The following is a 14356-nucleotide window of genomic DNA, read 5'->3' as shown; positions in this document are numbered from 1 at the left end:
GTATTGATGTCCGATGCTTCTCTAGATTCTGGCGTCTAGACTGCAACTCTTATTGTATTATATTACATTTATCAATAGCCAGAAAACGTAAGCATATTTTTATTCTAGAGCTTTTACAATGTACTGAAACATCTTCTTCTAATTAAAAAAGCTATCAACTTAAAACATTTTTGTGGCCAGATGATTAGGGCATTCGACTCGTAATCTGAAGGTCGCAGGTTTGAATCCCCGTTACACCAAACATGCTTGCCCTTTTAGCCGTGGAGGTGTTATACTGTGACGGTCAATCCCACCATTCGTTGGTAAAAGAGTAGCTTAAGTGGTCTTACACTGCTAAATTAGGGACGCCTAGCGCAGATAGTCCTATGTAGCTTTGCACGAAATTCAAAACATTTATAATTTCGTTATATAAAGCAAATCTAAGTCATTTTTGTTGCACTCGTGAAACGTTCTAATCGCTGAACTCTCATTTTATCAATCGAATAATTGAATAGAAAGAACTACTACTCAAAATAAACCTTAGCTCATTTACAATAAAGTTAGATCTGGAACATGTTCTGAAACAGAAACAAAAAATTGCTTTGTTACTTTTGCTAATTGGTGATATTTTGAAACACGTTGTACAAACAATCCCAGCTAATCCTAATCTAGATAATGTAGGCGTTCAACAGCTTTGACCTAGAATCTTCCTTTGTTAAACAGGTAGCAGTATGAATAATACAGCGGAAGAGTATACTTTAGATCATCAATACAAACGACATCATAAGTCTACTGGTCTTAGCAGACGCCAGCAAATTAGGGAAACGCAGTCTCATTTCCAAGGGGATCTAGCAGTCAATTTGAAGGAAAGCTTGCTGCTAATTTAGACCTTGGAAAGCATAGCTGGAAGCATCACCAGTTCAATATTTGTGCCAAGTATTATCGACTAAAAATCAACCTTCCCGAGCTTTCAGATTCTGAACAAACACACAGTGAACGAGCTTGTTTAGTTATCGTGGAAGTATGCTGTGAACCGTCAATGAGAAGAGTTTTAAAGTTCACAATATCACACTGTGTTCATTGTTAAAGATATTTTCTTTTCTATTCATATTCGTTAATTCTTGTACTTAACGTTTCTGCAACTTATTTTCCAGACTGTTCTCTTCTTACAAATATAGAAAATAAATTAGTCATCAAACGAGGAAAGTTCCAAGAAAATTATTTGAAAATGTAAAACATTTATACATCAACTTTATTAAAGTTTGGGCAAAAACTTTTAACTTTAGAATTACCCCAATAGATGTCGTTGATTTTCCCCCCTTTTTTTTAAGCTACTTAAGCTTAAAAAATATCTTGTGGATTCATGACTTTAATTTTCTACAGGGTTTCTAATAACATACACTTCACCCATGGTGGACAGGGCACAGATAGCCCATTCTATAGCTTTGTGCTTAATTAAAAAAAAAAAACATACACTTCACACACACAAAAATTAAACCAAAATATCATAAATATTGCAATTAATCCTAGAGGGGGTATATGTATGTTTGTTTTGTTTTGTTTTATGAATTTCGCACAAAGCTACTCGAGGGCTATCTGCGCTAACCGTCCCTAAGTTAGCAGTGTAAGACTAGAGGGAAGGCAGATAGTCATCACCACCCACCGCCAACTCGTGGATTACTCTTTTACCAACGAATGTGTCTTAATCCACCTGGCCATGCCAGGATCAGGGGTATATGCACATTTACATAAAGAACGAGTGATTATACACAGTTCGATTTGTTTTACGGCCCGGCATGGCCAAGCGTGTTAAGGCGTGCGACTCGTATTCTGAGGGTCGCGGGTTCGCATCCCCGTCGCGCCAAACATGCTCGCCCTTTCAGCCGTGGGGGCGTCATAATGTGTCGGTCAATCCCACTATTCTTTGGTAATAGAGTAGCCCAAGAGTTGGCGGTGGGTGGTGATGACTAGCTGCCTTCCCTCTAGTCTTACACTGCTAAATTAGGGACGGCTGGCACAGATAGCCCTCGAGTAGCTTTGTGCGAAATAGAAAAAACAAAAAAAACTTTTGTTTTATTTTTTGTGTACATGCAAAATTTTTCAAGTACTCCATCTGATTCATTTATTTTGATTACTACCGATAATGAATGGTATAAACTAACAATGTATTGATAATTTGTGAATTAACAGATAAAAATGAAATTTTTATGCTTAAAATGAAATTTGAAGCAAGTTATTTAACGTAGTAAAATATTTTACAGAATTTATGTAACTTAAAACCGCTCGTAATTAAGTTACTTTCTTTCAAATATTTCCCAAACCCTATAATACTGATCAAACCAAGGGTGTTTCAATAAATAGACAGTGCTTCTTTTATTACATAAAATTGGTGAAACGTAATTTTCCCCTTCTGTTCTCCTACGCGTGTTGAGATTGTTGTTCGTAAAATGCTTATGATTGTTTCTAGTTTCTTACTGGGAAAGCTTACCAGATTTTACATTACGAACTATAGATAAAAACACCTCGATCCTCCATTTTATAAAACTATGCGAAGACAACTAACACTAACATGAAAATAACTTCCATTCTCACAGTGCTGCAAGCGTACGAAACACCCAGAAACCTAGCACCCGTGCACAATACCGGTCAGACGTGATGAATGACACGAAAAGCATTAGCTCGTATCTGTATCTCCAGGTAGCGCTGTGTGTGCTCCAAAATGAACAAGAACTTTAAACATGAAAAACCCTCTTTCTCAGTGTTGCATTTGTAAGAAAGATTTCTCGATCCACGATTAGAACACAATTTTAATCGAAGAACAAACATTGTAATCTGTCTCAGTCTTTAGTTTTTCATTCCAAAATTCGTCTTTTCGTGATATGTTAGGAAAAATCCTCGTTTCGAGTAAGATACCACTCCATTGCATATCATCGTTCAAACAAATGAACGTATAGCAAGTTATCTTCCAACGATATATTTAGCAAAAGAGTATTAATCGGTAAAAAAAAAATTACTTTTGTATCTGACTCATGTCTGTAGGGGGGGAAGTAACAAACAAACGCGATTAGTGATCTTTCCGTTACCTAAGAATGAACAAGAGATAAAAACAGAACATTCTGGTCACTAGAGTTTGCTTGAGTCTTGTAATTAGGTATTAAGAAGTAGCACTGGTCTCAATTTTAACGATACACGAGTTGTTCATAACCCAATTAAACCAGATATGCTAAAAATACACGAGTATTTAGCTTGTTGCTCTTTCATGGAAAAAAGCAGCTTTGGAGTAAATTAGCTCACCTATAGCTTTAGAATTAGGAAAAGAAATGGTGTATCAAACAAAAAGCGATTTTTAAATTCTGCTTATTACTTGCTGTCTGTTCTATAGTTCTAACACCTGGAATATAAGTAATATTATTGGAAGGAATAGTTTAAAAATTAAAAGAAATAAAAAGGGAACTATAAAACCATAGTTTCTTTATTATATGTAGAGATCAATTCCCAACAGCTTGTTATAAAATCAGTTAAATTAATGCAATGTTCTAATACTTAAATAGAAAATCAGTTAGAATTTAGGCTTACAGAATTGAAAGCAATGGAGCTTATATTAACAGAATATGTACAACATAAGGAATATTTCATGTCGTTTTTACATATTTTCCTAAGCTCGCAAACCACCTAGAAATCGATATTGTTTTCAAAAATCGCGAAACGAGAGTATTTATAACCCAGAGATTTGAAATGAAAATTAAAAAAATATTTCAAATGTGTTCAAAAATTACAGTATTAATAAAAATAAAGAGTTTGTTTTTGCGCAAAGCTGTTATCTGCGCTAGTCTTATCCTTATTTAGCAGTGTAAGACTAGAGGGAAAGCAGTTAGTCATCACCACCCACCGCCAACTCTTGGGCTACTCTTTTACTAACGAATAATGGGACTGATCGTTACTGTGTTACATAAAATGGGATTAGGTTAATAAAATTACAAGCAGGTAAGAGTGGTGAATCTACATCTCGAAACGAACCAAATGAGAAAATCAAAAATACTAAGTGTTTGTTTGTTTTTTTGCACTTCCCACAAAGCTAAACGAGGGCTATCTGCGTTAGCCGACATTAATTTAGTATTGTCAGATTGAAGAAAAGGCCACTAGTCATCACCACACACTGACAACTCTTGGGCTACTCTTTTATCAATGAATAGTGGGATTGACCGTGACGATATAACGCCCCCCACGGCTGAAAGGGCGAGCATGTTTAGCGCGACGGATATTCGAACCCATGAATTACGAATCGACTGCCTTAGCCACCTGGCCATGCCGAGTCTGAGAGATAAAGAGAGAAAAGTTTCTTCTTTAACTCGTACATGTTGATAAATTTTAGTTGTGCACAAATAAAAATTCCTGAGGTAACGTCGACTTCGTGAAGTAATCTTGTAGCTACAAAGACAATCGTTGTTAAACAGATTTAACCAACTGCTGATAAAACTGCTCTGGGCTTATAGATTGAATGACATTTCGACTTGGTTCACGTGTGATGAAAACACGTTTTCCAGCGTTCGGAAGTCTCCAAAGGTAAGTTACGCTCCATATAAAACTGTAATCAATCATCTACACCGAAACGTATCTTCTAAAATTTTTGTATAAAGAATTATGTAAAAGCGAAAAAAAACATGTTGAGGTTCATTAAAAAATCAAGAAAAGCAATTGAAAGAAATTTATTGTCATTTATTACCTCGTTTAAAAGAATCACTGATCCATAAAGCATTTAACAGTGAGAATCTAAAACAATAAATTAATAAAATTATACAGAAAAAACTTGTTGCTTAATAATACTTGAAATGATTCGAAAATCATCAAATATAAGTAATAAAAAAAATTGTCATCCACTAATGTATGAAAATAATATAAAATGAACAAGAAATAGTTGACAGAAATACATCTTCTGTCCAAAATTGCCTGGAAGAATTTTTAAAAATTCAGCAGAGACAGAAATATAAACAATACATGGAACTTATCACAAGTTGTTTCGTACATAATTGCTATAACTCAATCCACTATGATCATTTTTATTAGAAATAATGTACAGTTAACTCAGGAAGCTGTATATCACTAAACACAGTAGTGCTGGATATGTAAGGATGGGCCAAGAAAATAATGGTGGTCGTATTCATACTATTACTCTATGATGCTTATAAGTAACTGATAAAGTTGAATTATAACCTTATTTGAGTCTGTTATAGAGTGTTTCACAGCTTATGAGACTCCCACTATCAATCAAAAGTGTTGCTAAAGTGGACAACTAAGCACTAGCTAAAGTGTTCATCTTTTTTCTTATTCCATGCTAGCTCAAAAATGTGTGAAGCTTTCGTATTGGCTTTAGTACGACAGAAAAGCATTTTAAGAGCACTTTGGAACAGTCTATCACTAAGAATTGTTGTGCTTAATAGTTAGAGATGCACCAAAAATAATGGCCGCCGCATTCAATCTATTTATTCTATGGTCCTTACAAATAGCTGCTAATGCTGAACACCTAATTACCATTATCGAGTGTTTCATAGCTTATATAACAGTAATATTATTCTGTTCTTCCACCACATGTATCTTAGCGTGAGTTCAGTTTACAAGCATGTATTATTTTAAAGTTTTCTAAATTACAGTTTCATTTATGGTTGCTCTAAAACGATCCTTTTGTGAGTTTTCATTACATAAAAATGACATCTGCCGAAACAGTTTCATCCTTAATAAGTAAATAAAAATAATCTAAATTAGTATACTCAAAATATCAAGTATTGAGTATTCATGTGTCTAACAGATCTATGTACGTGTTAATGATGTCTGAGTTTAAAAACGCCAGTTTTTTAATTATCTAAACAATATATTGTATAGCGGTCTACTTTTCTTCAAATTTTTAGTGGGACCGAGCCTGACAGCTGTGTGTTTGTATGCATGGTATCATACTTAATGGCCTCGGATCTGTACGTGATATTCTCCCATCGAAATGACCCTTGCACGTGGTGGAGTCGATCATATGCACATGCAGTGAGTTGTGGTGAAGTTCGAAGGCGTGGGTTCTGTAAATATACCCTCAACGTCCTGGAAGAACCATTCCAGCTTAACTCTCCCCTCCCGTCTCGTTACCCATGGCACAGCGATATGTCTGCGGAGTTACACCGTTAGAAACCAGGTTTTGATACCCGTGGTGAAAGAGCACAGATAACCTTTTGTGTAGCTTTGTGCTTAATAACAAACAACAACATAATTGACCTTCAACGTAATCCAAAATTAGAGAAAGGATATGATGTCAACAGTAAATATTACCAATGAATTATAAAAATAAAACAAATATTTATGTATCAACCTACTTCAATGGAATTACTTTAAAAAAGAAGGAAACAAGTATGTTTGTTTTTTCTTTGGTTTTTTAATTTCGCGCAAAGCTACTCGAGGGCTATCTTCGCTAGCCGTCCCTAATTTAGCAGTGTAAGACTAGAGGGAAGGCAGCTAGTCATCACCACCTACCACCAACTCTTGGGCTACTCTTTTACCAACAAATAGTGGGATTGATCGCCCTCACGGCTGAAAGGGCGAGCATATTTGGTGCGACGGGGATGCAAACCCGCGACCCTCAGATTACGAGTCGCACGCCTTAACCCACATGGCCATGCCGGGCCCGGAAACAAGTAATAAAAAAAACATTTTTGAAAATTAAGCATACTGGGGGTATGGATGGCAAAGTGAAACAAAACAACAGAAACAAAGTAAGGAGGAATACACAAAACTGTACAAAAATTACTTTACAAGTAGCCAAATGTTTCCAAAAATAACTTTTACCTACAACTAAATCTGGAATTATTGTCAGATACATGAATTCAGGTTTGAATAAAAACATTGAAACTGAATAGTGCTTTACAGTCTTATAGTGGTTAATAACCATACACTTGTAAGAATGACTCAGTACTTGGTGGCTACTTATACAGAGGTATTTGCACGGTTTCGTATGCTCATTCCTACCTTGTTTCATTTCGACATTGCCATCTCCACATCATACTTAATTTTTTTTCAAAAATGTTTTATTACTTTATATACGTAAAATGTATCCGAAGTTGTAGAACACATAACTACTCCAACTGAGCTAACTACGTGTATTTTTACGATAAATTGTCTACAGTTGACTCAGGAATCTGCATATGCATGTGTAGGAGGCATGTTAGAGACTCAGAGTCTTAAGTTAGAAAATAATATGGTGTAATGTTTGTTTGTTTTAAATTTCGCGCAAAGCTACACGAGAGCTATCTGTGCTAGTCGTCCCTAATTTACCAGTGTAAGACTAGAGGGAAGGCAGCTAGTCATCACCACCCACCGCCAACTCTTGGGCTACTCTTTTACCAAAAAATAGTGAGGTTGACTGTCACATTATAACGCCCCCACGGCTGAAAGGGTGGGTATGTTTGATGTACCAGGGATTCGAACCCGAGACCCTCAGATTACGAGTCCAGTGCCTTAACCACCTGGCCATGCAGGGCCTATTGGTGTAATGCAACAGCTTTTAGCTACTTAACATGAACAATTCTGAAATGCTTGTCTCTACAATCATAGAACATGTTTTTATCAGATACTGTTGTTGAAATTCTGAGAATATGTGTCTCTTACAACTTGTGTTGTAATTCATCGTATTTCTTGAGAGAGAACATGAAGTTTCCAAGCATATTACCGTCGTTAGAACCCTAACAAAAAGGAGGTGCTCTAACTCAGTCATTATGATATTCACTTTGTCCACCAAAGAATTAGATTTGAATAATTTGTCTGCATCGCAACTTGAATGTACCGGCTATGGGTTTGAAAAGTTTATAAAATGATTAATGAAGTCTTGCCAAAAACAACATCCCAACAAGAATTATAAAACGTTGTTGTCCAAAGAGTCGTGGAATGAACTTATCGTGAATTGTAATTCTATCTTCTATACTTAAAAACTTTCTTCAGAAAATCATTAAAATGATGACCAGGAAGCTTTACCACAAGTTGTAAAGCTCTTTTGTGTAACAGACATCTATTTCTCTTCGTCAACTAATGGTATTCACACACAAAGCACGAGTATAAACAACTTAGCATTGTTTTAAACTGTGAGAAGGAAGTCATCAGAAATTGTACATAACTACATTTGTAAGAAAGTAGTAACGATTGTGAGAAAGAATTTATCAAAAACGGTGAAAATAAATTCGCCACAAACTGGAAAAAGGAAGTCACCACAAACAGTGAGGAGAAAACCATGACAAACTGTAATAAAAAAGTAATTTAATTCCGTGAGAAGAAAGACACTATAAGCTAGAAGCAAGCAGCTATAATAAAGTGAATGAAAAAAGATCATATAAAACTGGAGAAGTAAATCATAACAAACTGTTAGGAGGAAATCACCACAAAATATGGGAAGGAAGACATCACATACAATAAGAAGGAAGTCGCCACACGGAAGTAACTACAAACTGTGAGAAGAAATCCGCCACACACGATGAACAGAAAGTCACAATAAACTGGAAGAAAGAAGACATCACAAAATGTGAGAATAAACGTGCAACAAATTATGCAAAAAACAACAGCAACACAGCAACCGCAATATGTGAACAGAAAGATATTACAAACTATAAAAAGGAATTCGCCAAAAACGAAAAGATAAAAGCCGCCAGTAGGTCATCGCAAACTGTGAGAAGAAAGTTGCCACAAACTGTGGGGACCAAATAATTAGAAATTGTGAGAAGAAAGTTACCACAAACTGTGGGGAGCAAATAATTAGAAATTGTGAGAAGAAAGTTACCACAAACTGTGGGAAAGAAATCATAAGAAACTGAAAATCACCACAAAGTGTCAAATGAAAATCACTGACTATAACAGCAATAGCGTTACATCGTTTTAAAGAAAGGAATTACCTGGTACGTGTAAGCAAGAAGGGATATATTTGAAGGACTGCTGTGAAAAAATGCTGAGAAACTTCTTTGCAAAGCTACGAACTCGTGACAGACACTATTCACTCAGACGTGACGAATTACACGTGGTGATTTTGTTAACATCGCTAAAAGTGATTGCCTCTCTTTTGCTCTTCACGTTCAAGTTTTCCTACGAGCAGACTAGTGCATCGATTGAGACCAATTCAGTTTCAAACATCATTCACATTGTTTCTTAGCGGTAGTGCATTTGCACAAAGACATTCTGTTTTATGCACTCAGGTATTCACTTCATGCTGTAACCCTATCTGTAAACACAAATAATTAATTCCTGTGTTAATGCCTGTATTAATTACAACATAAAATAGCATATAATGGTCCGAATAAATATTTATACATCAAAAAATTAGTTGGCGAAACAGAGCTGATATTACTATTGAATCAAGTAGAAAGTGTGAAAACAGGAAAGAAGTAAATATTACTATTGAATCAAGCAGAAAGTGTGAAATCAGGAAAAAGTAAATATTACTATTGAATCAAGCAGAAAGTGTGAAATCAGGAAAGAAGTAAATATTACTATTGAATCAAGCAGAAAGTGTGAAATCAGGAAAGAAGTAAATATTACTATTGAATCAAGCAGAAAGTGTGAAATCAGGAAGTAAACTGGTGTTTCTAGTGATTGAACATCATTAGAAATGTGAAATCAGTGACACAAACTTATCTATATAAGTTAGGTCTAAGCCTAAACATTGTTAGACTTAAAAATTCAACATTCAGCTTACGTTGACTGAACACATTTAATACTCAAGAAACTGACTGCATGGACAAAGATTTGGTAAAACTTGAGTTCCTATCTTTTATTCATATTTACAAAAAAACTATTAATTTTATCGAAAATTAAGTTAATGTTGTAAAAACATTAAATAATTAACGAATTGTTAAAATTCGAGCCTCAAAAGTAGTATCAAAAATAACAGGATGTGCTTAAAAACAATAGTTTCGTCTAGATACATCTGTTTCTGGAAAATATAAAGGAAACGTTTTCAGCGTTTTATAATTTTCATTTGTAAGAGCATTTTTGTACGTAACTTTAGGTTTCAATATCTTTTTTTCATTAAATCAGCTGTTATTCTATGTCTTAATAATACCCAAGTTCCCTAATTATTATTACATCCTACATGCTAGCCTAGTGTTCTACCATCTGAACCATAAAATTAGGCCACTAAGCCTACTCCTAGAAAGACACCTTTTACCGACTGAAACTATCACATATATCTTATCAGAAACACCTTAGGTGTGAAAACAAGTGCAGCCAAAATAAAAACGGATCGAAAGTATGACTTTAGAGAACGAAATCAAAACTGGCAGCCAAACTGGTGGTTGTACTTATAGCATTGACAATAATTTTAAGAGAATATTCATTCATTATTCAGCCAGGCCGCGTTTTTTGTTCAACTTGTGCCATTGATGATGGGTGAAACAAAATACGCAGCCTGGCTATCTAATGAACAAATATTTTATGTAAAATTATTATCAATGCTATAAGTGTAGCTACCAGTTTAACCAACAAGTTTGACTTCATTCCTTTCAATCATACGTTCAACCCCTTTTCTTGACGAAGTCTTTTTTTTTCACAACTAAAGTATTTTGGATTAGATATTAGATAAACCAAGCAAGTAAGAAAGTGGCACTCGAATGTAACCAGTAGTACTTTTAGGATCGCAACCCTATTATTCTGAACAGACATATATTTTACAGGACCAAGTAGATTTTTTAAAATGTATGGTGATACTTGCCTCTCTAAAACAGTGTTAATAACTTTATTTAAAGTAACGCCATGGAATCTAGATTAACAGTTACTCGTCATCGCTCGCATGCACTCGGTACAGCTGTATCAAGTATCAATACTTACACTAATCGCTAAAGCTAATATCATATGACACTAAACACTCTTTAATTAGAATTACTTCATAAAATTTAGTAATTTGCTAAAAAATTGGTATTACGTAATAACTCTTCACTCGGCTGGTGTGGGTATTAACACTTTTAGTAATAAAGTAGAGAACAACGTTTCGATCTTCCTAGGTCATCTTGAGGTTGACAAAGAGAGGTTAATACCCATACCAGCCACTCTGAGATACATTTTTATTTCAAGTGGGTTTCTCGTCATCAAGAACTCTTCACTCATATGATTTTTTTTAAAACTTGAGCTAGAAACTGCTAATCTAGTTTGCGTGGCCTAACCAATACTTACGTGTATTCACGTCCTTTTACCCTACAGTTTTGCTGCTCTAAGTCATCCATCAGTCACTTATAATCCGAATGACAAAAACTAAAAATAGTTCACCTTAGATGAAGCTGTAGTAAAAATGTTTGTTTTGATCACATGAGTTTCTGCGTAGGGATTCGCAAAAAATTATGACCAAAACTGAGCGTTGTTATTAAATAACTTTGCACACGCGACTTATATTTACACCAAATATGATATCTAATTGTAGATTATAAAAATCTATCAGTTTCCAAATTTTACAAGTACGTTTTTCTCTCAAATAAAGTTTCAATTCGTTCATTACGAAAAAAAAAGAGATGGAAATTCAATAAAAAAAGGGCCCGACATGACCAAGTGGGTTAAGGCGTGCGACTCGTAATCCGAGGGTCGCGGGTTCGAATCTCGGCCGCACCAAACATGCTCGCCCTCCCAGCCGTGGGGACGTTATAATGTTACGGTCAATCCCACTATTCGTTGGTAAATGAGTGGCCCAAGAGTTGGCGGTGGGTGGTGATGACTAGCTGCCTTCCCTCTAGTCTTACACTGCTAAATTAGGGACGGTTAGCGCAGATAGCCCTCGATTAGCTTTGCGTGAAATTCAAAAACAAAACAAAAAATCATTAAAAAATTATGGAGATTTTATATCTCATGTATTTCTCAATAAATTGCCTTAAAATTTGGTATGTGAATTAAGGTTCCAGCAAAGTATATCCACTGACAACAAACGTTATTTTGAAAATACCACAATCCGAGCCACAGAAGGTGGAAAATCGCTAAACTATCACTTCTGTCAATGACATATATTGTGTCCTGCAAAACGGTGAAATAGTGAATAACAATACAATTGTTAGCACCAAGTTTTTTGTAAAATGTGTTTTTATATATATTAAAGTAACGATTTTTTTCTCTCGCTCGACCGTTTTGCACATATTAACAAAATTATAGCTTTCGTTTATGTTCTGCATATTACACTGTGTGTTCAGTAGCATGCTTAATTCTTAGTTCCATTTACTCGTAGTTTACACGTCTTTGTAATTTGTCATTTTCGTAATTCTTTTAATTAACCCGATCTTTGAATATAAATTTATATTTTATTGGTTTGGTTTGTTATGAATTGCTCTCAAAACTACACAAGAGCTATCTGCGCTAGACGTCCCTACTTCAGTAGTGAAAGACTAGAAGGAAGGCAACTAGCTATCATCACCCACCTTCAACTCTTGGGCTACTCTTTTTACCAACGAATAGTAGGAATGACCGTCACATTATAACCTTGCCACAGATTAAAGAGCGAGCATGTTTGGTGAGAGTTGAGTGACCTCACCATCTGACCATGTCACGCTACAGTTTGTTGTCATTTTGATTTAGCTGTGCTTTGAAATTAAGCTTTTAATAGGTAAAATATCGATTTTTTTATATTTTTAATGGCTTAAGTTTTTCAGGAAATTGAAAATGGGCAAATTATTAAAAAAACTCTTCTAAAATACTTCTCAAAAAGCTTGCTTAAAAACAACATGAAAATATATACACGTGAAAGATGTTTTTTACTTAAAATATTTCGTAGCTGTAATCATCAGTTCAGAAAAAATATTTCTGTAAATTATAAATCAGAAACAAATTAACCAATTACAGATAAAGATGTATTCTTAATATAGTCATGAATACCAAGTACCCTGCTCCCTCAACGGTAAATTTTAGGGCTTACAAAACCCATGGTTCGTCTCTCAACGAAGATATCCTACTCCTTGTACAGTTTTACGCTTAAAAACAATCAAACAGTTTAAGTACATGATTTAGCTTTTCGTTCCATGTTGGACAAAACACTTTAAAATCAAATATTACTTTTCACAGGTTTTAGTTATTAAGAAAGTTTAGGATATAATAAGAGACTAGCTCCGAATAATATTTATGAAAGAATTTGTGAAAATAATTTGACTAACAACAGAAAATTTCACGATTTTATTAACAGTTACACTTTAATTTTTCACAACGTTGCTATGTTAAACATCGCTAGCAAATTCTACTTGTTTAAGTATCACCAGACAATTTACCATTAATAAACTGACATGTGATCGTCTTAAATATTACCAACTGTTAAGTCCACATTTTACAAAAATCCAACATTTCTTTAAAGATAAGTAAATAGTTTTTCAGGTAATAAGTTTAATTAAGCTCGTTTTTCTGCCGAAAAATTGTACTAAACTCATTCAAAAATATAACAACTTCATATAAAAAATTGACAATTTAAATTGATAGGTGAATGGTTCTATTTTGAAGGGGCAGCTGCTTGTCATTAATTATTCCCTCAGGCATACAATGTCATTTAGCCCTAGTTTTGCCTGTAACGTTCCAACGATTATCAATAAAGTATATTTTCAGTGATTGCTATCAACAGCTGCTTTAAGGAGAACAGAAGAAAAAGACAAAAATAAATAAATAAAAAAAGAGAAAAGATAAGGCTCTGCTACAAAAGTAATTACCTTAAGTTTTCTACTTCACATTTATACGGTACTTCTTGTCTTGTTTATTTCTAAGAGAAATGTTCGACTAAATATAATTGCACAGAAGAGCCTAAAATAATTACCTTGAGTCTTGTGGATGCCCGATAAAATACGAGTAATTATAGTTATCAAACGCATTTTGTCTTCACGAGGTTAATTCGAGAAACAAGACACCCGCGTTTACTCCCTCTGTTGCGAAGCACGTGATCTCTACGACTGTTGCTGGATTAGCTACTTTCCATAAGAAACCGATATTGAACAGGGTTTTTGGGATGGAATATAATGGACCAACTGTTTCACGAAAGGAAGAATAATCGCATTTAATTGATGGTCTGTAGCTATAATACAAAACGCTCGCACACGCGTTAGGACTTGTTAAAGATGGGATTAAAGTCTAAGATTATATACTATCTATAAAAAGACTAATAATTTATATAAAAAAACGAATTACCTTACATCGAGTGACTGTCTTGCAATATTGAGCAGTTAACTCTCATGTAAATCAACAATATTGTAGAGAAGAACAGGTGACTCGTAGCTGGGCGTGACCTGCTGGATAACTATCCTGAATTGTGTGAATCGTAGGAATCCGCAGGTTCGCGTCAAGTTGCCACAAAAACGTGTTCCGCACCTTGAAACTGTGTATTGACGGTCAAATCCTATAAGTTTATTAGGCAAAGGTA

The 14356-nt window shown here is 34.8% G+C and overlaps 1 long non-coding RNA gene across 1 annotated transcript in view; it reads right to left on the bottom strand.

Moving 5' to 3' along the window:
• The window catches only part of LOC143238883 (uncharacterized), a 32747-nt gene extending 18861 nt beyond the window's left edge, over positions 1-13886 (bottom strand). Inside the window, exon 1 of the long non-coding RNA XR_013020815.1 lies at positions 13757-13886. This is a non-coding gene — a long non-coding RNA (uncharacterized LOC143238883). The remainder of the gene's footprint in view (positions 1-13756) is intronic.
• Between the last annotated feature and the right edge of the window lie 470 nt (positions 13887-14356).

This window comes from Tachypleus tridentatus, chromosome 13, assembly GCF_004210375.1.
Source record: "Tachypleus tridentatus isolate NWPU-2018 chromosome 13, ASM421037v1, whole genome shotgun sequence".
Taxonomy (NCBI): Eukaryota; Metazoa; Arthropoda; class Merostomata; order Xiphosura; family Limulidae; genus Tachypleus; species Tachypleus tridentatus.
This window is presented reverse-complemented; position numbering and strand designations above follow the sequence as displayed.